General features: G+C 47.4%; 1 non-coding gene and 1 pseudogene across 1 annotated transcript; both read left to right on the forward strand.

Annotated features, from left to right (window-relative positions):
- The first annotated feature begins 3432 nt into the window (after positions 1-3432).
- Ppia-ps16 (peptidylprolyl isomerase A, pseudogene 16) lies at positions 3433-6424 on the forward strand (annotated as a pseudogene).
- Positions 6425-21258: 14834 nt separating this feature from the next.
- Positions 21259-21365, forward strand: LOC120094551 (U6 spliceosomal RNA). The gene has a single exon (XR_005488829.1). It is a non-coding gene; the product is annotated as a U6 spliceosomal RNA (small nuclear RNA).
- Positions 21366-23839: the final 2474 nt, after the last annotated feature.

Consider the following 23839-nt stretch of genomic DNA (forward strand, 5'->3'; position numbering starts at 1 on the left):
TGAACAACGAAAGGAAGAAGACACAGAGGGAGAGGAAGGCACAGTGTGCTTTACAGAGACACAGATAACACCTTTCTGTCCTCTGGAACCCCAGGCCAGGGCTCAGTCACATGGCCTCATACCTAACTGAAAGCATGCTTGAAAATGCAGTTTTATTCTGTGTGGCTTTATGTCCAGCTTAAAAAACAAAACATGCTTTTAGAAAACTGGAAACAAGCTGGGTGGTGGCACATGCCTTTAACCCCAGCACTCGGGAGGCAGAAGTTGGCACATCTCTGAGTTCCAGGCCAGCCTGATCTACAGAGTAAGTTCCAGGCCAGCCAGGGATACACAAAGAAATCTTCTCTCTGTCTCTCTGTCTCTGTCTCTGTCTCTGTCTCTGTTTCTCTCTCTCTCAAACACACACACACACACACACACACACACACACACACACACACACACACACACTCAGGCACACACGAAGCCAAAGCAAAGCAAAACAAAACACTCTACCACAAAAATAGACACCATGTTCTCATTTGATTAAATGTAAAAGGAAATAAACGGGTCTAACTGGCATTGGAGGTGTGCGTGTCAAGAAATAAAATGGGTAGATGGAGTGTGCACTTATTTACTGTTACTCTTTACTAGAAAAATGTTGTTTGGAGTAGCAATGAGTCCAGATAAAATACTCCACTTCTCCAGCTCTCCCCGATTGGCCTCATGATGCTATTGTGGTCATTAGATGTAAACAGCGGGAGACATCTGAGAACCTTTGTGTCTCAGCCCAGCCATCCTCCCTCTTTACCTTCCTGCTTTTTCACTTCTGAACTTCAAGTGTGAGGGTGACTCTGGAGCAGGCCACCCTTGACCAACAGGCACAATGACCAGCTGGCCAGAGTCACAGCAGGAAGGGTGTCATGGCTGTGGCTGCTCTCACCTTGAACATCCACCTTCAGACCTCTTGGCAGGGAGATCCTGCCAGGAGAACTTGCAGCCGTGCGTGTGTGTGTGTGTGTGTGTGTGTGTGTGTGTGTGTGTGTGTGTCTGATGTGTAGAATATCCCTAGAAGAATACTACACAGGAAACTAACCACTGTTGCTTCCTAGAAGAAATCAGAAAGCGTCTGAGGAGGGGGACTGACAAGGGACTCCATTTGCATTTACAGTCTCACATAGTCTTTAATGTTGAATTGTTTACATTTATATAATCCAACCAGGGAGAAGTGTTAAAATAGCTTTTAAAAAAAAGATTTATTTTATTGGGCCTGGAAGAGATGGCTTACAAGTTAAGAGCACTTGCTGCTCTTGTAAAAGACTAGGATTTGGTTCTCAGAACTCATGTCGGAGCTCACCGCTCGCTGTAACTCCAGTTCCAGGAGATTCAATGCTATTTTCTGTCCTCTACAGACATTAGGCATAAGTACAGACATACAGGCAGACAAAATGCCCAAACACACAAAGTAAAATATAATTTTTAAATTAAGATTCATTTTATTATTTACTCATATGTGTGTGCATATGCACAAGCAGGTGTTGGTGGAGACCGGAAGAGGGCATCAGATTCCCTGAGGCTGGAGTAGTGACAGATGGATATGAGTTGCCCAAGGTGGGAACTGGGAAAAAAACCTCTGGTCTTCAGGAAGAGAAACAAGCACTCTTAACCGATGAGATGTCTCTGCCACAGACTTGAAGTAACTTACACAATGGGAATAAACAAAAATCACCTGTGTGCTGGTTTGAAAGGGAACGGTCCCCGGAGACTCATTCCTATTAAGTGCTTAGTACACAGTTGGTAGAACTGTTTGGGAAGGATTAGGCTTGGCCTTGTTGGAGGAGGTGTGTCACTAGGGATGGGCTTTGAGTTTTAAAAAAGCCCATCCTATCCCAAGTTAGCTCTCTTTCTGCCTTATACTTGCAAATCAGACTTCAACTCTTAGCTACCACTCCAGCGCCATGCCTGCCTGCCCACTGCCGGTCTCCCCACCATGGTTGTCACAGACTCTGTCTCAAACCATGAGCCCCAAATTAAATGCTTTCCTTTTAAGTTGCCTTGGTCCTGATGCTTTGCCAAGGTAATACAAAGGTAACTCAGGTAATTGTTTTATACATCCAAGGGCGTAAGACCCTTATCTTCCTGTAGTCTAATGATGAAATGTCTTTCCCAGGCCATCATCAGAGCTGGCCAGAATAAATCTGATTGCTGATTCGAGAGATGAATTTCAAATATTATTTGTTAGAAATGAATGGTATAGGCTACAAAGTACTTATCAGTTGAAAATTAATTCACTATCTAGCTGAAAACCCCGAGTTCATTGAGGTCCTGTGATGGTTCATGCTGAGTGTCCATTTCACCAGATCTAGAATCACCCGGGAGACCACCCTTGGTTATGCCTGCAAGAGGTTATCTGTATTAGGTTAACTGAGATGGAGAGACCCTGCTTAAATGTGGACGGTACCATATCATTGGCTGGGTTCTGCTGGGCTGAATAAAAACGAGAAAGAGAACTGAGCACCCATTCTTCTATTTGCTTCCTAACTGTGGATGCCATGTGACCCGCTTGCCTTTGCTCCCGCCATCTTGACTCTGACTGTGGCATACTGTGCCCTTGACCAAACAAAACTTTCCTACTTACGGTGCTATTGTTGGGTGAATTTTGTCACAGCAAGGAGAAAAGTGACAAACAAGGTGTACCCGAGCTCCCTGGAGAGGTCATCTTGGTTGACGAAGGACATCTGCTTCCTGGAGAAGCAGAAGTGACTACTTTGTGATTGTCCCAGGGTCTCACACAGGCCCACAGTTCATTTATCCTCCCCTGTTAGTTCCCCTCCTGTCCCCAGTGGCAGTACTATGAATAGTCCAATAGTCAGGGGACTTCAAATGACTTCGACACCTGGGATATTTGCGTTTTCTTCTTCGTTTCACCTTTAAATGATTTCTTTGTAAAGTTACACTTGTTTCTTTACAAACAAGTAAAGGCTATAGACTTATAGGATGTGTGTGGTTGGGCCGGAGAGATGGCTCAGCGGTTAAGAGCACTGACTGCTCTTCCAGAGGTCCTGAGTTCAATTCCCAGCAACCACATGGTGGCTCACAACCATCTGTAATGGGATCCGATGCCCTCTTCTGGTGTGTCTGAAGACAGTGACCGTGTACTCACATACATAAAATAAATAAATAAATCTAAAAAAAAAAAAAGAAGGATGTGTGTGGTTGTGCACGAGTTTACATTGTGAAGGTCAGAGAACATCTTGCCAGCAGTGACACATTGCCCCCAGCACTCCCTAAGCCTCCCCAGCAAGACTGCAGCCCCTAATCCTGCCCAGACAGCATCGTCAATGTGGGACCAGGTGTTCAAATGGCTGAGCCGGTGAGGGACTTTAAACCACCACAGAATACCTGTGGAGGTCAGAGTACAGCTTGGTGGAGTTGGCTCTCTTCTACCTTATATGGGTCCTAGGGGTTGAATTCAGATCAGGCAAGGTGAGCACCTTTACCTGTGAGTCATCTCCTCCGTCAGGTTCCCTTATCTTGCTTGCATTTAGTTTCCTCCGCCCCCTCCCCTGTGGATCACATCCCCACCCCCACCTCAATGAGTTCATCTGTCCCTGTCTGTCCAGTCCAGTCTGTCCCCCAACCCCCTTCCTAAGAGAAAAGCTTGAGTTATTGGTTTAAGCTTTCTTCTTCCAAATGCCTGCATTCGACATTGTAAATCTCCCTCTAAGCACCGCTCCCGAGACGGCTCACAAATCTTCACATGTTTTGTTTTTATTTTCACTCAGTTGCAAATATTTTCTAATTACACTTGAGATTTCTTCTTTTAATTCGGGCTTTATTTCGAAGTCGGCTGTTTAACTTCAAGTGTCTGTGAATTTCCTGGCTATCCTTCTGTGGAACTCCGTCATGTTCCGAAAGCAGGCACTCTGATTTGAATGCTTTGAAATGCGTTAGATGTGTTTTATAGCTCTGATTGTGGTCTATGTGGGTGAACAGTCCATTTTGCTTAAGCAAAATGTCTATTACATGGTTGCTGGATAGAGCTGTCTACAGATGTCTGCTTGATTGATGATGGTGTTGAGTTCAGCTATGTCCTTACTGATTTGCTGGCTGTGGGATCTGTTGGGTTTTGTTTTGTTTTAAATTAAGAAAAATCTTGTGTATTCGTGTTTTGCCTTCATACTTGTTTGCATGTCTGGTGCCTTCAGAGGCCAAATGACCGTGTTAGATCTCCTGGAACCGGTGTCACAGATGGCTATGCAGGTGCTGCGTCCAGGATCAGGTCTGTGCTCTAAATCACCGAGCCATCTCTCTAGCCCCGCTGGATCTGTGCCATAGAAGGAAGCTGACGGCCATTCCCTGTCTTTGAGGCTCTTTCGGCTTTTGCCTCCTATATTTTGACCCTCTATTTCTGTGACACACACATTAAGTATGTTTGTGTCTCCCTGAAGAGTTCACTCTTTGATCACCACCTTGTGTTTTTGATAACCTTTCTTGTCCTGAAACCTGTTCTGTCTGACATTAGCACAGCCAAGTCCCACTTTCTTGTGATGGATGTTAGGGAGTCTGTTTCTCTATGTCCACACTTAGGGTGAGTCTTGGCTTTGCAGCCGCTGCTGTCCCACTTGCTGCAGCCACGGTCAACTCCACCACAGACTTCAACATCTCTGCCTACAGCGAACACTTGGACAGGGTCTCCTTCCAGCCGTGTGCAGACAAAGTTCCAAAGACAGCAGAACGCTCATGCTCTGAGCACTGGAGAGAAAGGGTTTGGCTATAAGGGCTCCTCCTTTCACAGAATTATTCCAGGATTCGTGTGCCAGGGTGGTGACGTCACACACCATGATGGCACTGGCAGCAGGTCCCATCTACAAAGAGACATTTGAGGGTGAGAACTTCATCCTGAAGCAAACGGGTCCTGGCATCTTGTCCTTGGCAAATGCTGGACCAAACACAAACAGTTCCCAGTTTTTTATCTGCACTGCCAAAACTGAGTGGCTGGAGAGCAACCATGTGGACGCTGGGAAGGGGAGAGAAGGGATGTGCTTTGGGGAAGCAGTGAAGTGTTTGGGGTCCAGGAATGACAAGACCAGCAAGAAGTTAACCATTTCTGACTGTGGACAGCTCTAATGCTTTGGACTTGCGGACATCTTACCCACCAAACCATTCCTTCTGCAGCTCAGGAGAGCGCCCCTGCCCCATCCCAGCTGCTCAAAATGCTTATAATCTCTGCTCTCACTGAAGTTCTTTGGGTCCCATATTTTCCTCAGTCCCCTCCAAGTCTAGCTGGATTGCAGAGTTAAGTTTATGATTATGAATAAAAACTAAATAAGAACTGTTAGAAAAAACAAATAAAGTGTCAGAGAGATGACACAATTGGGTCTTATCTTTGTCTCACTTTCATTTAGATTGGCTGGTGTTCCACATCATTGTTAGAATAGTTGAATTAATGCTAGCCACATTTATTATTATCTCCTATAACTTTCCTTTTGTTCTTTGTTACTTCGGGTGTTGACTCTGGGTCTTTCGGTGTAGTCCAGTCTTGGCCTTGATTTAATGATCCTCCTGCCTTTGACGGCCGTGGACTGTCATGTCTAGCTAGTGTGTCCTTTTTCTTGGTCTCCTTCCTCTCTGCCTCTTTCCTTCCCTCCTTCCATTTTCCTCCTCCCTGCTTTTTGTCGTGCTGGGATTAATGCATGTGAGGCATCTGTGCTACTGTGCCACTGTAGCTGTCTGGCTATGTTTCTGTCGCTGTGATAAGATGGCCGAGGCAACCGAAAGAAGAGTTGAGTTGGGCTTGTGGTCCCGGAAGGTTGGATCCATGATGGTGGAGTGGGGGCAGCTGGCATGGTGACCAGAGCAGAGACTGAGGGCACACATCACAACCGCAAGCACAAGTACAGAGCATGAATGGAGGAGTGGTAGGGACTCTCACAGCATGCCCCCAATGACTGACCTCTTCCAAGGCTGCGTCTCATGAGACTCACCAAACATCACCACCCACTGGGGACCGAGCATCCGAATGCCTGAGGCTGTAAAGGTCCTTACCATCCAGACCATTCCATTAGCCCTCAAACTCGTTTCTTACTCTGATTTTCTGGAGTTTGACTATAGATGTCTGGGCATAGATTGATTCTGTTTGCTTGTTTCAGCAGTTCTCAACCTATGGGAGGAGACCCCTTTGGGTGTCAATCAAGGCCCTTATACAGAGGTCGCCTAAGACCATTGGAAAACACAGATGTTTACATTACCATTCATAACAGTATTAAAATTACAGTTATGAAGTAGCAATGGAAATAATTTTATGGTTGGGGAGGTCACCAGAACACGAGCTCTATCGAAGGGTCACAGCATTAGGGAAGTCGAGAGCCACCAATTTCCTTATTTATTTGGTATTTTCATCCCGCTTACTGTTTGCATTACATTTTGAGACAAGGTCTTTTTATGTAGCGCTGGCTGCCCTGGAACTCACTGTGTAGACCAGCCAGGCCTGGACTCACAGAGATCCCCCTGCCTCTGCCTCCTAAGTGCTGAAAGTAAAGGTGTGAGCTACCGCACCCAGTCCCTTACTGGTTTGTTTGTTTTGAGCTTCCTAGACCTATATTTTGGTGTCTGATGTTAACTTAGGGCAAACTATTTCTTCAAATCTTTTTGTTTAAAAATGTATTTCGGGGTTGGGGATTTAGCTCAGTGGTAGAGCGCTTGCCTAGGAAGTGCAAGGCCCTGGTTTCGGTCCCCAGCTCCGAAAAAAAGAAAAGAAAAAAATGTATTTCTTGGGCTGGAGAGATGGCTCAAAGGTTAAGAGCACTGTTTGCTCTTCCAGAGGTCCTGAGTTCAATTTCCAGCAACCCCATGGTGGCTCACAGCCATCTATAATGAGATCTGGTGCCCTCTTCTGGCCTGCATGTGTACATGCAGGTGGAACGCTGTATACATAATAAATCTTTTTAAAAAATGTATTTCTTTATTAGTGTGTGTGTGTGTGTGTGTGTACATGTATGGCATGTATATACACGTGCGTGTGCTTGCCCCACACATGCCAGAGGTACAGGTGTGGAGCCAGAGGAGTTAGTTTTTTTTTTTCCTTATTCTTTTACGTGGTCCCTGAATGTCAGACTCAGTCATTAGGCCTTTGTGGCCAGCCCTTTCCCCACTGAGCCCTCTTGCAGCCCCTCAAATAGCCTCTTGTCCTTGTTCCTGTCCCTTTTCCTTCCCCCCGCCCCCGCCATTGCCACCATACATGTCCCAGTATTCATGGCTCTCAGAGCTCTCAAGGAGTCAAGTCTGTTTATTGTTCAATCTGGCCTGGGGAACTTATTTTTGCTGTTATTTGTTTACTACTTTTTCAGTGTTGGAAATTCCTATTGTCTATTCTCCCACAAGTGGTCCCCTGACCTCCATACATGTGCCATGATTCGTGCATGCATGCAATGTTGTTGTTGTTTGTTTGCTTGTTTGTTTGTTTCCTTTGGCTGAAAAGGTGGCTCAGCGTTTAAGAGCACTGACTGCTCTTCCAGAGGTCCGAGTTCAATTCCCAGCAACCACCTGGTGACTCAACTATCTGTAATGGGATTCAATGCCCTCTTCTGCAGCGTCTGTAGTGTTTGAAGACAGTGACAATGTGCTCATATACATAAAATAAGTAAATAAATCTTTAAAAAGGAAGTTTTCCGGGCCGGACAGGCGATTCAGCAGTTAAGAGTACTGGGTCCCTTGCAGAAGACCTGGACTCAATTCTCAGCACCCACAGGGTGGCTCACAACTGTCTGTAACTCTCGTTCTAGGAGATCTGATGTCCTCTTCTGACTTCTGTTATCAGGCATACCATGAGTAGAGATGGACACTCAGGCCAAATATTCATATACATAAGTCTTTTTAAAAGTTTCCTTCCTGTCACGATAATCTATTCCTCCTCCTGTAGCTCATCGGTCTCTTTTCTCCTCACGGCTTAGTCTAAAGCGTCCATTACGCTCTATCAGCTGGTACAGGAGCTGGACTCCTCACTTTGTTCTAAGGCCTAGGGACAATCTACATTTTCTGTGTTTTGTATCACATTTGCCTCAAGGTTTTGCTCTGTGACCTTTGAGTCAGCACACCTCTCCAAGGTGCTTTTAAATCATAAACAGGAGGTGAACTTTATCAGCTGCTGGTTCCTGTCATTTGAGGTAATCACATGACCTTCTGACATGGAGGCCGTATGGAGTTCCTGGGATAAATCTGAGTGACGGGTGTGTGTGTTTTTAAAACCACATCTGATTCCTTATTTAGAGTTTTGCTCTTTTTTCAGAGTGAGCAAATGCCTTCCCTTCAAGCATTGCCTGGCATGAATGATTTCCGAAAGAGATGTATTGGCTGGAGTAACCTTCCAGAACAACTTCTATAAGCGCTGGTCTCCTGCAAGTGTGGTTCATCTGCAGAAGTACACAGCCTTCTACAACAAACTGTCCCACCCCCAGTATTTCTGACTGCTTACCACATGTTTTGCAAGAGTTGGCCGATGTTCGTATGCCTTAGGTGTTTGCTTACTGAAGAGAAAGCCTGTCTTTCACCTCACAGAATGCTAACTCCAAGTCTGAAGGTCATCGGCTTCAATGGACTGTGGTCTCTTCTATTATCAGGTAAAAGGCTTGCTCCTTGGCCTCTCAAGCTCTTGCCTCATCTTCTACCTCTAAACAGAGGGACCGGCCTCTTGAGTACCACCTGCTAACCTGCCCTGACTAAAGCCTACGCACACCTCTTTCCAGCAGCCTGGGAATACATGCTCTCCTCCTTAAGCCCAAAGCAAACTGGTGTCTAGTTCAGTTCCGTGGTTGTGACAAATACCCTGAAAAAAAGCAGCTCGGAGGGAATGGGCTTCTTTCAGTTCGAAAACCCAGGGTGCAGCCCCAGGGGAGGTGATGTGGGACCACAGAGCTTCCATTCACATCCTCACTAGAGAGGAATCACAATGGAGGTGCTTACTGAAGGCGGCTGCTAGCTTCCTCTATTCCTAGCATCCCAGAACCCAAAATGGCGGATCCTGGCTCCCACTCACAGGCTGGATCTTTCCATTCGTGAAAGGCAGTCCAACTCAAAGCCTACAGCAATGGTTCTCAACCTTCCTCATGCTGTGATCCCTCAATACAGTTCTTCATGGTGTGGTGAGCCCCCCAAACATAAAATTATTTTTATTGATACTTCACAAGCGTAATTTTGCTACTGTAATAAATTGTAATGCAAATATTTTGGGCGGTAGAGGTTTGCCAAGGGGTTGCCACCCAAGGTTGAGAACCGCCACTCTGTAGACATGCCCATAGGCCAAACCGATCTAGACAGTCCCTCACTGAGACTCCTATGATTCTAGCTTGTGTCAACAATTAAAACCATCACACTCCTGCCAGGTGCAGTCATTTAATCCCAGCGCTCTGGAGGCAGGTGGGTCTCTGTGGCTTCCAGGCCAGCCGGAGTAGCATAGTGAGACACCGTCTCAAAAGCAGTGACAGATGACACACACACAATGCACGTGCACGCACACAATGCACGCACAGAGACAGGGAAGGAAAGTTCCTTCTTGTACCTTGGGGCAGGAGAGATGTCTTTCTGGTTATGAACATGTATCGATCCTGCTGAGGACCTAAGTTCAGGGCCCAGCACCCACAAGATGTCTAACGATTGCCTGTAACTCCAGTTCCGAAGGATCAGACACCCTCTCCTGGCCTGCACAGCTCCTACAAGCAGGTCGTGCACAGAAACTCACGCAGGCGCACACACAGATACATAAATAATATTTTTTAGGCTACCAAAACAAACAAGAACCTCATCACACTCCATAAGTCCTTACAGTCTCCTTTATTCTTCCCACAGGCCCCCTCTCTCCAAAACTGCACACTATCGGAAGAGTAGGCAGCATCCTCAGATCCCACCCCTCCCCCAAAGATTCCTCCTTTGTGTGCTGTGAGGCGGGCACTCTCTCACACTGCAGGTGGGAGGGGGAATTGGCAGGATCTCTCTGGGAAGCAATTCTGTAACCTGACTCAAAAGCCTGAAAAATATTTGTGCCCTTTGTCCTAGTAATCCTACCTCTAAAATATCTGCCTAAGGAAATAATCAGAAATGCTGACAAGGGTAGATGTTTAAAGATGTTAATCTTGCTGTTATTTTAACAGCAAAAACTGGAAACAATTTAAAGGCTCCACAGCAGGGGCTAACTTAAATAAATTGTACTAAAATGGGATGAAATACCGTGCAATCAGTAAAACTATCATTTTGGAAGAACAATTGACTGGAAAGTTGCATAAGTGGCGGATCCGTACAGTTTGGGGCTGGTTTCTTTCCATATAAAATTAGCTAACACTTGTGGAATGTTACTTACGTTCCCTGAGTCCTCAGGACATTCCCATACTGTTCACACCGTTATCCTCATTTTTTAGAGAAAAAACAGCGCCAATGTCTGTGGTGCGAGGCATGTGGGAACATTTTCTTTATCCTCTTGTGCAGTCTCCCATTCTGCCTTTCTTTTTTCTTTTCTTCTTCTTTTTTGGGTGGTGGGGGAGTTTGAGGCAGGACTTCTCTGTGTACTCTTGGCTGTCCTGGAACTCACTCTGTAGAACAGGCTGGCTTCAAACTCCAAACTCACAGAAATCCACCTGCCTCTGCCTCCCAAGAGCTGGAATTAAAGGAGTGTGCCACCACTGCCCAGCTTCCCATTCCTTAAAAGCATTAAAACATTTTTTTAAAATGTGTGTGGATGAGTGTTTTGCCCTTGAATGACGAGCATGCAGTTGCTTGGTGAGGCCAGAAGCAGAAGAGGACGTAGGAACCCCTGGAGCTGAAGTTGTGAATTGCTCCGTGGATGCTGGGAATCCAGCGTAGGTCCTCTGCAAGAGCAGCCAGTGCTCTTAGCTACAGAGCCACCTCTCCCTGTCTTGGTTCCTAATTCTTGAAGGAGGTGATTTTTTTGGTCTCATTTGGGTTTGGGGAGATTTTTGATAGTTTTGTGTCTTTTTGTTTGTTTGTTGTTTCTCTGTGTACCCCTGGCTGGCCTCAAACTCAGAGATCCCCAGGCCTCTGCCTCCAGAGTTGGGATTATAGACATGTGCCACCGTGCTTAGCTTTGCTGGTTGGCTTTAAGTTACTGTTTTTTGTTAGTGTTGTTTTTAGATTTTTGCCCTTCCTTTCCTGTTTTGTTATTTTGCGGGGGTTTTTTTGTTTTTTGTTTTTGTTTGTTTTTGTTTTTGTTTTTGTTTTTTGGTATCGTTTTTGCCAGCTGAAGTGAATGGTTGCTTTCTGGTATTACAGATGTTAATGCTGAAGAATTTGAACCACACACAGAAAATGAAGCCTTTCCCCGCAAGGTTAATCCAATTGCCAGAGCTGACTCTGAAGTCGAGCTCTCTGCTTAACGTTTCCAAATGTGTCTGGGGACAGAGGCACTTTCAAGCAAATGCCACCCTCCTCAGGACCAAGTCAATGAGCTCCCCAGCCGGAGTCCTTTAAGAGAGTACATTCGGTGTGGGGCTTTTCTTGCAGTGGCTGTCTGTTTTGTTTTGTTTTTGTTTTTGTTGTTCTCCCCACTCCCTAGTAGGAAACCATTTCTGATCCAGACCGTTCCAGCCCAACAGCTGGGAGTTGGGATGCGAAAACCCCCGTTTCAGTTCTGACCCACGGTTCAGGCCGTCAAAGGTTAACATTTTTCCTTCATGTTCCCTGGTCCCCATCTTTAGGCCGGCTGGTCCATTTGTACGACTGCTAGTAGTTCCGAAGTTCCTGGGTACCTCCACTCCCCATCCCCATTTCCCGCTGAATCGGGACCCTTCGAAGTCTGTTCCACCTAGATAAGAGAGGCCAGAGAAGGGGAGATGTCACCGACCAGTGCTAGCCGCAGAAGCAGGAGGTTGGCCTTGGAAGGCTGTTCCCACCCACTTAAGGGCCTCTGGAGAGCCCGGCTGGCAGCGTGCAGAGCTGCAGGAGGCGCCTCTAGGGCGTCGCACCCAGGGCGAGCTCGCTTGTAGGCGGCCAATGCCTGCGGGAACAGCGAGGGGCCTCCTGCGCGGAGCCGTCGCCCTCTGGTGGCAGCATGGGAAAGGTACAGCTGTTCGCTGGGCGCCACCTCCCCTCAGACCAGAACTGGAACTTGCTAGAAGGGGAAGCCAGACACAAATGAGCCAGGACTGGAACCTGGGACTCCAGGCAAATTCCTCATTCAACTGACATTTACAAGGACCTCTAGAAACTATGAAGAGTAAGCATCCGAGGCTTAAGATTTGACTCAGGCTATTGCAATAAGGAGAACAGTTGTTAATGAGTAATGTCTAAAACAAAAGGGAGGAGGGCGGGAGTGTTAGTTAGGCCGGTAAAGAGAGTCACCAGAGCACCATAGAAGCAGGAAGGAAGGAAGTGTGGAGATGATGGCCTTTTCGCGGAACATGCACATCAATGTGGCCGGTTCCTTAGCTTTCTCCCGGAACCCAAATTTAGCAGTGAGAGTGTTGTCTGCTCGGGCTGCCTTTGCCAGCACTGTAAACAGCAAAGCGATATTGTCCTTTGTGAGAGGAAGGAAGAGGAGCTGTGGAGATGGTTTAGGGGTTAAGAGTACTTAGTGCGCGCGCACACACACACACACACACACACACACACACACACACCCCGCTACCTACTTTTTAAAAAACGTTAAAGGAAGAGAAGAAAGGGATGCTGGGCCCTATTGTTAGGCATGAGGGAGATTCCAGACTGACATGCTGAGTCTAGGCTGGGGTTGCATGAGGTTGCGTAGAGCTATGCAATCATGCATAGCTGGATTGCTGGAGGTGGGGGGATTGTTCAAAGAGGGACGTCCTCCCGGATGCCCTCCCCCAGTCATCCAGCTGTTACATCTTTAATAATCTTCCCTACTATTTCCCACAACTCCACTGGTTACGGCACAGCCCCTTTGACTGGTTCCACAGCTTTCCCCTGGGCCTCTGAAGGCCCTCTTAACTGATGTGTTTTCAAGCACAGCCTACCCTGCTGTATCCAACTTCTGGCCCATCATCCTGCCAGTGAGGAGAGCTGACCTTTCATGATCTCCTCAGAGGGACTCCAAGTAGACCTGTTGCCTATCAAAATCCCAGAAGGGATTTTGGGGGTGTAGTTCCGTTGGTTATCCAGGCCCTGTGTTTGATCTCCAGCAATGCATAAAACCCCCAGTGGTGCTGCACTCCTGGACTCAGAGACAGAAGAAGGGGGATCAGGCATCTTCAATTACACAGTGAGGTCGAGGCCAGCCTAGGACACATGAAACTGTATCAAAAAATATAAATGGGGGTGGGGGTAGTTTGGACAGATGGCTTAGTGGTTAAGAGAACAAGCTACTTTTGCAGAAGACCTGAGTGCTGTTCTCAGCATCCACAAAGCGCAGTCCACAACTGCCTGTAACTTCAGTTTCAGGGGGTCTAATGCTCTTTTCTGGCCTCCCAGGGCAGCTCACTTACACATGCATACCCCATAATTAAAAATTGAAAAGAAACCAGGCAGTAGTGGTGTGCACCTTTATTCCCAGAGGCAGGCAGATCTCTGAGTTCAAGGCCAGCCTGATCTACAGAGTGAGTTCCAGGACAGCCAGGGCTCCACTGAGAAAAACAAAAACAAACAAACAAATATTTAACCTTTTTTAAAAGTGTGTCAGTAGGAGCCCCATCATGGTGGATGAAGAGGCTAAATCTAGGGAGCCAGACTAGCAACAGCAACCCGCCGCTCCCCCCCCCACCGCCCCGGGCATTTCTGCCTGCTCACACTGCTAGCTTCAGCTGCATGAGGTGATAGCTAAGGAGGAAGGTCTAGACGGTCCAAGGAGGCCTTGTCCTGCCCCACCCCACTGCACTGACGCTGGCCAGCGGAGCCCCTTGTCCAGGCTTGACTTTAACATTGACTTTCCCAGTCATATAAAACATCGGGGTTCATTATGACACTTCCAGGCCTGTCTGTCACTTGCTTTGCTAATATTCACCCCATAGTTAAACTTTCCTGCCTCCCAACAACTCATGCTGCTTCCCACCCCCAGTAAGTCCTCTTTCTGCTTCTGTGCCAGATATGTTCACTTTCAAAACTCTAGATTCTGTCTGTGAGACAAAGCCTGTGGCAGCTCTCTTTCCAAGTCTGAGGCTAACAAGTTGCTGCAGGATTTGGTGTCCCTCAGCTGAATTTTGGTCTTGCTCTGGTCCCAACCATGAACACTGCGATTCTTCCCTTTAGAAAGAAGAATGCCCACTCTGCACCATTGTACATTGGAAGTATGTAGCTTGTTTTGAACTTTCTAAGAGACTTTTAAAAGATTGTTTATTCGTGTGTGTGTGTGTGTGTGTGTGTGTGCGCGCGTGCGCACGCGTGTGTATGTACTCACATACATATGCCTGCAGGACCTGGTTTTTACTTTCCACCTTGTTTTGAGGGCAAAATCTCTTCTTATTCTGCCACTGGGTTGCCAGGAAACAAATTCAGGTTGTCAAGGCTGTGTGGTAAGAACTTATTCACTGCCCTGTCCCCTCAGCCCCAGGTTTGAACTTTTAAAGGTTGAGGTTGATCAATTTTAATTATTTCGTATGTATGTTTTCTTGCATGTGTGTATTTGAACCACATGCATGCAATGTCCTTGGAGGCCAGAAGGAAGACAGTATTGCATCCCTTGGAACTGCAGGTTTGGACAACCGTGAACAACCATGAAGTCCTCTGCAAAAGCAAGAAGCACTCTTAACTGCTGAGCCATCTCTCCATCCCTGACTATCAGGACGTTTTAAGTTGGATGCACTTTACATCGTAAGACAGTCCTGAGCCTCTGGGTACATGTACACCCATCCCATAGTGTTTTAATTTGGTAGAAATACAATAAAGAAAAGTACCAAAGCACACTTTTATGTCTTTTTTCAGTCTTTTCTCCATGTATGTGGAACAGAGTTCTAACCCTATTACATTTATATATTTGTATTCTCCTGTTCAATAGATCAGACTGTGACACACGATGACAAACGGTTCAAACAAGAATGAGAGAATAGGGGTTGGGGATTTAGCTCAGTGGTAGAGCGCTTGCCTAGCAAGCGCAAGGCCCTGGGTTCGGTTCCCAGCTCCAGAAAAAAAGAATGAGAGAATAGACTCACACATGAATAAGAGTACATGGAACTGGGGGTGTGACTCGGTCAATAAAGCTACTGTCATGAGAGAATGAGGGCCTGAGTTTGGATCTCCAAATAAAAAGCTGGAAGTGAAGGTTTACACTTATAACCCTGACGCAGGGTGGAACTAGGTGGTGACAGGTGAAGCTCATTAGCTAGCCAGCCAGCGGAACTAATGAATGGGCTTCCGGTTCAGTGAGAGACCCTGTGTTACAAAATAAAAGTGGGGGCTGGAGAGGCTGAGTATTAGGAGCACTTTCTGCTCTGGCAGAGGGCCTGAGTTACCGCATAGACAGCAGACAGCTCACCGCTGCCTGTAACTCCAGCTCCGGGGAGATTTGATGATGCCTCTGCATGTGCATACTCACACAAAGACATGATCACATACATACAGTTCTAAAAACAATTTCTTTAAAATACATAAATAAGCTGGGGATGGCAGGTAGTGAAGGCTTTTAATCCCAGTACTCAGGAGGCGGTGGCAGAGGGACCTCTGTGAGCTCTAAGCCAGTTAGTTGGTCTACATAGAGTTCCAGGACAGCCAGGGATACGCAGAGAGACCCTGTCTCAAAAATAAAAAAACAAAAACAGAAGGAGGGGCAGGAGGAGGAGAAAGAAGAGGATCAGGAAGAGGAGGAGGAGGGACAGGAGGAGGAGGGGGATCAGGAGGAGCAGGAGGAGCAGGAGGAGGAGAAAGAAGAGGATCAGGAGGAGCAGAAGGAGGAGGAGGAACAGAAGGAGGAGGAGGAACAGAAGGAGGAGGAGGAACAGAAGGAGGAGGAGGAGGAACAGAAGGAGGAGGAGGAGGAACAGAAGGAGGAGGAGAAAGAAGAGGAGCAGGAGGAGCAGGAGGAGCAGGAGGAGCAGGAGGAGCAGGAGCAGGAGGAGCAGGAGGAGGAGGAGCAGGAGGAGGAGGAACAGAAGGAGCAGGAGCAGGAGGAGCAGGAGGAGGAGAATAAAAAGTCAGGGATGCTCAAGGCTGGGAGGCGGCTCAGTGGGTAGAGGGCTGTTTGAACTCCAGCGTCCATGTAAAGGCTGAGGCAAGTCACAGTGCGCCTGTCATCCCGGTGTGGAGCAGATGCAAACAGGAGGATGCCTGGGGTTTGCTGGGCAGCCCATCTTGCCAAATCAGTTCACTGAGAGACTCTGCCTTAAATGAATAAAGTGGAGGGATGGCTCAGCAGTTAGGAGCAAATGCTACTCTTCCAGAGGACCAGTGTTCCGTTCCCAGTGCCCCGAGTTGGGCAACTCGCAATAATTCCACTCCAGGAGATCCAAGGCCCTCTGCTTGCTTCCGAACACCTGCACACACCCACGCAGACACACATTTACACACATGAATAAAATCTTTTAAAAAATGAATTGGAGAGCAACAGAGGGCATCCTTCTTCCTCCACACATATATGCACAACACACACTCACATGTATTCATACACTGGTGCTCACACACAATGAGAAGTCTGAAGGGTTTACAAGCATGATGAAGGAGATGTGGGCCAACAGTGGATCTGATCAAAGACCTTGATGATTCTCATCAGAGCGAGCTTCTTCAGCAGAAAATGGCGGCTTACAGTACAGATGTGCTGTAAGGCTAAGTGATCAGTTGCAGCCGGCACAGAGTGCGGCTCTGCCAGTTGAGAAGGCTTGTTTCTATTTTTAGCTCAGCAGTATACTGGTCCGACATAAAGACAACCTCTTCATCTTGACATCTTTTGCCACTTAAGTTATGCCGCTGGCACAAAGTCAGGTAAAGCCCGTAGTTCTTCTCAGGAGGGGATCCCAGGACCTGTCACCTCCTGCCCAATGCAGCCATGTTCCATGTTGTCACCAAAGCCCAGAAGACCTTGTGGTGTAAGTACACATGGAGTTCAGTTTTTATTTAAAGAGCCTAATTTCTGGACATTTATTTGGGGGCTACGGCGTCGGCTTAAGTGACTTGCAGACATCGTAAGTTGAAGCTTCTCCTTCACTCGGCTGCTAAAGTTTAATTCACTCTAATTATTTCATATGGCATCGACTATAATAGTTTCATAATTTCTAGTATATTAAGCACTTAATATGTTGTGTCATTTGAAATCACATATTAAATTCAGCAAAGTACATTTTAATGAGAGTTAAGTGGTGTGAAAATATTAACACAGTGTGATGGTTCATCTTGGTACTCTCATTTTCTGGTTTTTTGAGTCTTTCCTGATGGGGGCAAGTGCCTCAGTCACCAGGTATGGGGAGTGGCAGCTACTACTGTTCCCTGGGAGAGGGTCCAGACGTCTCTGGAGTTCCCAGTGCCCTTACTCATCTATTCCCCACGTCCCCAGACTTGGACAGCAAGGGCAGGAAATACGTCTTCATCCTAGAAGAGAAGTCAGCAGCAGCTCGGCACCTGGAAAAGTGGAAATGGCTTGCTTCCGGGTGAGCCAGAGTCAGCAGAAGGGGCTGCTGGCACTCATATGCTGCAGCTTTCGCCGGTGTACCACAGCCGCTGTAAGCATGGCCTCGTAGGTGAGTGATGTCAAAGGCCAGGGTGCCAAGGTTTGGAGGAGCACCCGGTGTTTCCTCTGCAAAACCACACAGATTGCTGACTCCGGTAGACAGAGGCTAGCAGACCGGCTCCTAGATTCAGGCTCCTCCTCCTAGCGGACCGGCCCCTAGATTCAGGTTCCTCCTCCTAGCGGACCCGCCCCTAGATTCAGGCTCCTCCTCCTAGCAGATCCGCCCTTAGATTCAGATTCTTCCTCCTCTTTTTTCTTTTCTTTTTTAAACATTGATTATTATTGTGAATATTTCATGGAGGCTTGTACATGTGCCATGACACACAGGTGGAGATCAGAGGACAATTTTGTGGGTCAGTGCCACCACCATGTGATTTCCAGGGTCCAAACCTGGGCTTTCAGTCTCGGGTGGCAAGCACATTCCTGCTGGGAAATCTCAACAGTTCCCCATCATACCACTTCTTCCTGACTTTTGAGACAGGGTCTTGTGGAACTGAGGATCTACACACTAAATAATCAAAGTTTAATAAGAATGCTAGATTTGGTGATACTTGACTTTAATTCCAGCCCTCAGGAAGCAGAAGTAGGAGGATTTCGGTGAGTTGGAGGCCAGTTTGGTCTACAGAATGAGTTTCAGAACAAAGACCCTGTGTCAAAATACATCGTCGTCATCGTCGTCATCCTCATCATCATCTTCATTAAACCTGGTCTGCACTCTCTAACTCAGGTGGCAGAAAGTTCCACTCTTAACAGGACCAAGATAGTCTCCTGAGGTTCTATAGCCCAAAACACTCAGGGAAGACTATCCACATTCAGGTCACCTCAGGTCTGCATTGTGGAGAGAAGCAAATGACTCCAAAGGTTATAGGAGCGCTTGTTGCCACTGTAGCTCCAAGATGACTAGTCAAAGCCAGCCCTCAATAGCACCCACGCTTCTGCTTTATGGCCTAAGTCCTGGGGGATTGAGACTTTCTGTGAAGTCATGATCCACTTGGTTCTCTCTCACCTTAAGGGGTTCTATCATTGTCTCCTCCAACCTCATACCCTATCTGTTCTATCTCCTCCAATAACCCATTATCTTAGTCTGCTATCTGATGCTATCACAAAACACCCAAAGTCGGGAATCTGTACAGAAAAGAAAAGGTTCGTACAGGTTACAATTTTGGAGGGCTAAAGTCTGTGACTGGGTAGCCCCGTCTGCTTGGTCTTTGCTGTGGGTATCTGGTTACATCACTACACAGAGGACTGCATTTGGCATTTTTTCGCAGGCCCTCCCTATGTGGAACAAAAAACCACATGGTCGAGTGCTGGCGATATGGCTCAGTGGTTAAGAGCACTGACTGCTCTTCCAGAGGTCCTGAGTTCAATTCCCAGTAACCCCATGGTGGCTCATGATCATCTGTAATGAGATCCGATGCCCTCTTCTGGTGTGTCTGAAGAAGCTACAATGTACTCATATAAATAAAAGGAATAGATAAATAAATCTTCAGGGTTGGTGCCCTGTGACCTAATTACCTTTCACTTGGCCCCACCTCTGTTCTAGGCAGACCCCACTGTAGGGTGCTGAGGGAAGCGTGGTCCTCAGCAAGCCTGAAACTAGGTCTATGATAGCTTCTACAGATCCTTTTGCAGCAGGTACACCTCAGGGACGCCCAGCATGTTTCTACCTTTGTAAACAGAATACAAAAATAATATTAGTATTCAAAATTTTATTTTATTTTATTTTTCATTTTGCGTATGTGTGTGGCTGGGTGTGTGCCGTAGCACACGTGTATGGAGGTCAGAGGACAACTTGAGAGCCAGTCAGCTCTCTTTCTCCATCATGTGGGTCCCAGGGATCAAACTCAGGTCATCAGACATTGCCTGATTAGTCACTGAGCCACCTTGGAATTTTTACATCTTGCTAATTATATTCTCTCAGGAAAACCTTTAGGGTACGAAACCGCAGCACATCAAGGCTGAACAAGATGTTAGCAGTTAACTGTCTTCTGCGGGCTGCTTCTTACAAGCTAAAACAGGACCAGAGCCAGAAAGAACCCTGATTCTTCTGCTTCACAACTTCGGGACAAGAAAAAAAAAAAAAAAAAAAAAAAAAAAGAACAACAGAACCAAACGGACCACCTTCGGCTTCAAATAGTCAGGAACAGTGAACAAGAACCAGGTCTGACTCCTGCCGTCTTGCACAATAAGGCGGTTATGAAGCCACCGGCTGTACCTGTCACTGTGACACGTGTGAGCAGCCACTGTGTCGAAAAGGCTCTTCTAAATCCGTGAAAAACAAACGTGGATGCTGATTGAAGTTTAGCATCATCTCCCATCAATGCTATTAGCGTTTGGTTATTTGCAATTCCCTTTTGTAAATCCGAGGGAAACATCATTGCCCAAATTAGCTCTTTTCACTCAATAAAGGCCATTATTAGCATTCTGAGTTTTGCAGTTGCTTACTGCGTATTTAGAGAGGTCACGTGAGAAGCTGGGCAGCTTGCACCTGATTTCCATTTTATTGAAAACAGGTAGGAGGGGGTGGGGGTGGGGGCTCAGCTCCTGAAGCCAGGCCTGGCGCTTCTCTGCCTAGGCTGTGCACCGGTCCTGCGGTCTAACCCGGTGCAAGCCGAGCACTGCGCACAGGCACCCCGTGCCTCGCTCGTGGCCTCCCTTGTGGTACGATTCTAGTGACTGGAACTGACGTGAGTGGCTTTTGCCTGGGAGTCTCTGTCCCTGTCCTCTCAGGGCTGCCTGTGCATCAAGTCACTGTTCAAAGGTCGCTCCTGCAAAGTCTCTTCGCCGTGTGTGTGTGTGTGTGTGTGTGTGTGTGTGTGTGTGTGTGTGTGTGTGTGCGCGCGCGCGCACGTTGGCGCTCTGGGTTTGTCAGAGCAAAGAAGGACAGGAGGAAAAGTAGTCCGAGTTTGGGGGTAAAGTCTAACCCTCAAAGGTGAGGAAGGCTGCTTGCTCTTCAGAGTCCTACTGTGCAGGAGAAAGACCGGCCTCTGAACCAGGTTTGCACTCAAATCTCACTTTCTTTCACGGCGCGGAGGCCCACTTGGTTGAACCTGCCAGAGCCTTAGTTTCCTAGGAACCATACCCTTTAAAGTGCCTGGTCCTTAGTAAACGCAGGAGCAGAGTGGCCTTTCCCCAACAACCACCGCTTGCAACGGTAGGGCGCTGTTTCCAACAAGTCGGGGGAAACTGAGGCCAAGACGGACCCCCACACCTCATCTACCAGAGCAGGCCACTGTGGCGGCCCCGTCGTGGGTGGAGAGTCTCAGAAACTGGGCCGGCTAGACGAGCGGCTCGCAACCTTTGCGGGACCCTGGGCGACAAGTTCCTAGGCTACACCAGCGCCCCGCGGGGCTGGGCGCGATCCCGGCACGGCCGGGCGCGAGCACAGCACGTATCACGTGGCGGACTGTGACTTCGGGGCTGCGCACAGCTCAGTCTGGAACAGGCCTATTTCCCATCGTCCCTTCATTTGCATATACAATGTAGAAAAGAAATTTCAAATAGAACGGAATTTCCTCCGAGTCTAAATGAAAAATTTCGAGCATATAACACAAAACCCAGAAGGTACTAGTTCATAGAATTTGAAAGCAACGCAGAAAATACTCACCACAAGCTAAAAGGTTTGTAAAGTTTTGTCCTTATATACTTCCTGAGAAGACCGCTAGTTCGTGCTCGCTTCGGCAGCACATATACTAAAATTGGAACGATACAGAGAAGATTAGCATGGCCCCTGCGCAAGGATGACACGCAAATTCGTGAAGCGTTCCATATTTTTCCTACTTAAAAAAACATTCATGAAGTCCAGGACAGCCCCAACGCTGTCCACACTTTACCTTTTGCTTGACTCAGTCGAACCATAGTACTCAAGGAGGGAATGTGAAGTGTGACGTAGGCCGACCCATCGCTTTGCAATGAGCTTTATTCACGGGCTTCAATTGCAGTTTGTGACTTATTTTATTTTTTTGAGATAGGTCTCACAGATTCCACCCGGACCTCGAATATGCTATGCCGTCTAGGATAACCTCAAACTTAAGATCGTCCTGCCTCCACCTCCCCATTGCTGGAATGACAGGCGTGCGCTACCACACCTGACTCATCTCTCTCCTCCTCAATAACCTATTTCTTCACCTTAGCCCTAAGGAACGGTTTCGCCAAAGCTGTTCACTTCGGGTCCCAAATCGCAATGACGTAGAGTCACCTGGGCGAGACTAGCAGGCCTTTGAAACTCGGTCTGATACCTTTGAAGAGACACTGACTGTGGAAGCAGAATTTCCTGATGGCACATTATTCGATTGCCAAATTACTAGTAATGAAATAGTGCATCGATCCTAACTATCAAGACAAAGAAGAAAGGACCGCCCTCCTCAAGTTCAAATGTCCTGTGCTGATTTACTCAATGCTTTCTGACATTCCAATTTCTTCCTCAAAGAAAAATGGAGTGTGTGCTTCCCTGGTTCCTGAGCCCGCGCGTGGGCTCAGCCCCTGGGACGCGGGCGGCCCCTGAGCTCGCCCCAGTGACACCTATAATCAGACCCCGACGGACTGTGTGGACTCCACATGCCGCCGCTGGCTGTAGAGCCGCGTACCACTCCGTACGTATTTCTGTTTTAGTCTATGCAGGTGACATGACCCTTTTCTAATCACAGTGGCCAAGCAAGATCTGTGGGACTCCTTGAACCTCGGCTCTCAGTCCTCCTCTGCACAGACTGGTGTAGGACAATATCAACAATTCTGTTGAAATCAGATGCCCCATTTGGGTCAACAGTTTTAAATTATCTCCTAGAGTGCTGCCAATCAAAGTCACTACGGATAGTAGCATGGCGCTTCCTCCTCCTGCAGTAAGGACTGGCAGGATCACTGATTTTGGAATGGAGTGGTATAGGAACTCAACGGATTGCAGGAAACTCCTCATTCTTAAGGACATGACCTGGCACCCTGTTGGGGTATACAATCCTTAGGGGATTGGGGTGTGTGTGGGGGGTCTGTGTGTGTGTGTAGGAATCTAAAGCCCTGGCTGTCTTTTCTGGCTCTGGTCTAACTTGCTTAAAAAACTTGGGCCAATTTCTTGCCCCATTGGCCACCTGTAGCCAACCAACGTTGGCACTTTATGACACCTTTCCAACCTGGGTTTTTATGACTGCTTTCAAGTGTCTTCCGAAAGTTCAGAAGGCCGGGCTAGTGAGAGCACTGCTTTGTCTCCTTTCCGGGGTCGTAGAGGAGGCCCAGACTGGAAAATGCCCGGCAGGGTTTGTGTCCTTTTCTACCACAGGCAAAAGTACTAGCTCTTATCTCTCTCTCTCTCTCTCTCTCTCTCTCTCTCTCTCTCTCTCTCTCTCTCTCCCTCCTTCCCTCTCTCTCTCTCTCTCTCTCTCTCTCTCACACACACACACACACACACACACACACACACGAGAGAGAGAGAGAGCGAGAGAGAGAGAGAGAGAGAGAGAGAGAGAGAGAGAGAGAGAAAGAGAGAGAGAGAGATGCTAGCTCTTATTCACCCAGACTGTCCTCCAGGTTTTACCTGCACTAACTTAGCCACGTTATCCACGAAATCATGTTATAAGCAGAAACACGATGGGTCTCCTACCACACAAGGAGAGGCAGAGAACATGGGATTACAGAGTTCGTGCTCCTAGCACACCACTGTGGCCTCTGGGTGGGGAGGAGCAGGAGAGGCTGTTTGGAATGACCAGAAGCATGGAGGGGTCAAGAAGCGCAGTTCGCTTCTACTGGGGATCTGGATTCTAGGCGGGAGTTGCATATCTGCAAAGGATTAAGGTTGTACTGTTTGACTGTTTGGCAGGGTAGCTAGGAATGTGTGGATACATAGGTAACCATGGACTTGCAAAATGTGAGGGAGTGTCTTTAAGACACAGTTGGGACAGGAGGAAGGTTTTTCTTTCCTAAGTTGATAATAAGTTACTTGACACCCTACCCTAACACTAATTCTGTTGAAGGATCTTCTTGGGAGCAGCAAGCTCGAGCTTAATTAACCTTATGTAAATGAGCGTAATTGCATCTCAGTGGCTGTTGTCCTGAAGCACCTGGGGATTCCTTTCCTCAGACATTTCCAGCACCTAAATGAACTATCCTTTCACGTGAATGTTCCACGTGGGCACTGTGTATCATTTGGAGGGAAAATAAGGTGTGACTTTAGTTGTGGAGGTACTTGCAGTCCCATGGGAAGACGACTCATACAGCCAAAGACAACAAGAAAGTGCGTGCCCCTCTAGGCTCAGGAACCTA

This window comes from Rattus norvegicus, chromosome 8 (assembly GCF_036323735.1).
Source record: "Rattus norvegicus strain BN/NHsdMcwi chromosome 8, GRCr8, whole genome shotgun sequence".
In the NCBI taxonomy this organism is placed as follows: domain Eukaryota; kingdom Metazoa; phylum Chordata; class Mammalia; order Rodentia; family Muridae; genus Rattus; species Rattus norvegicus.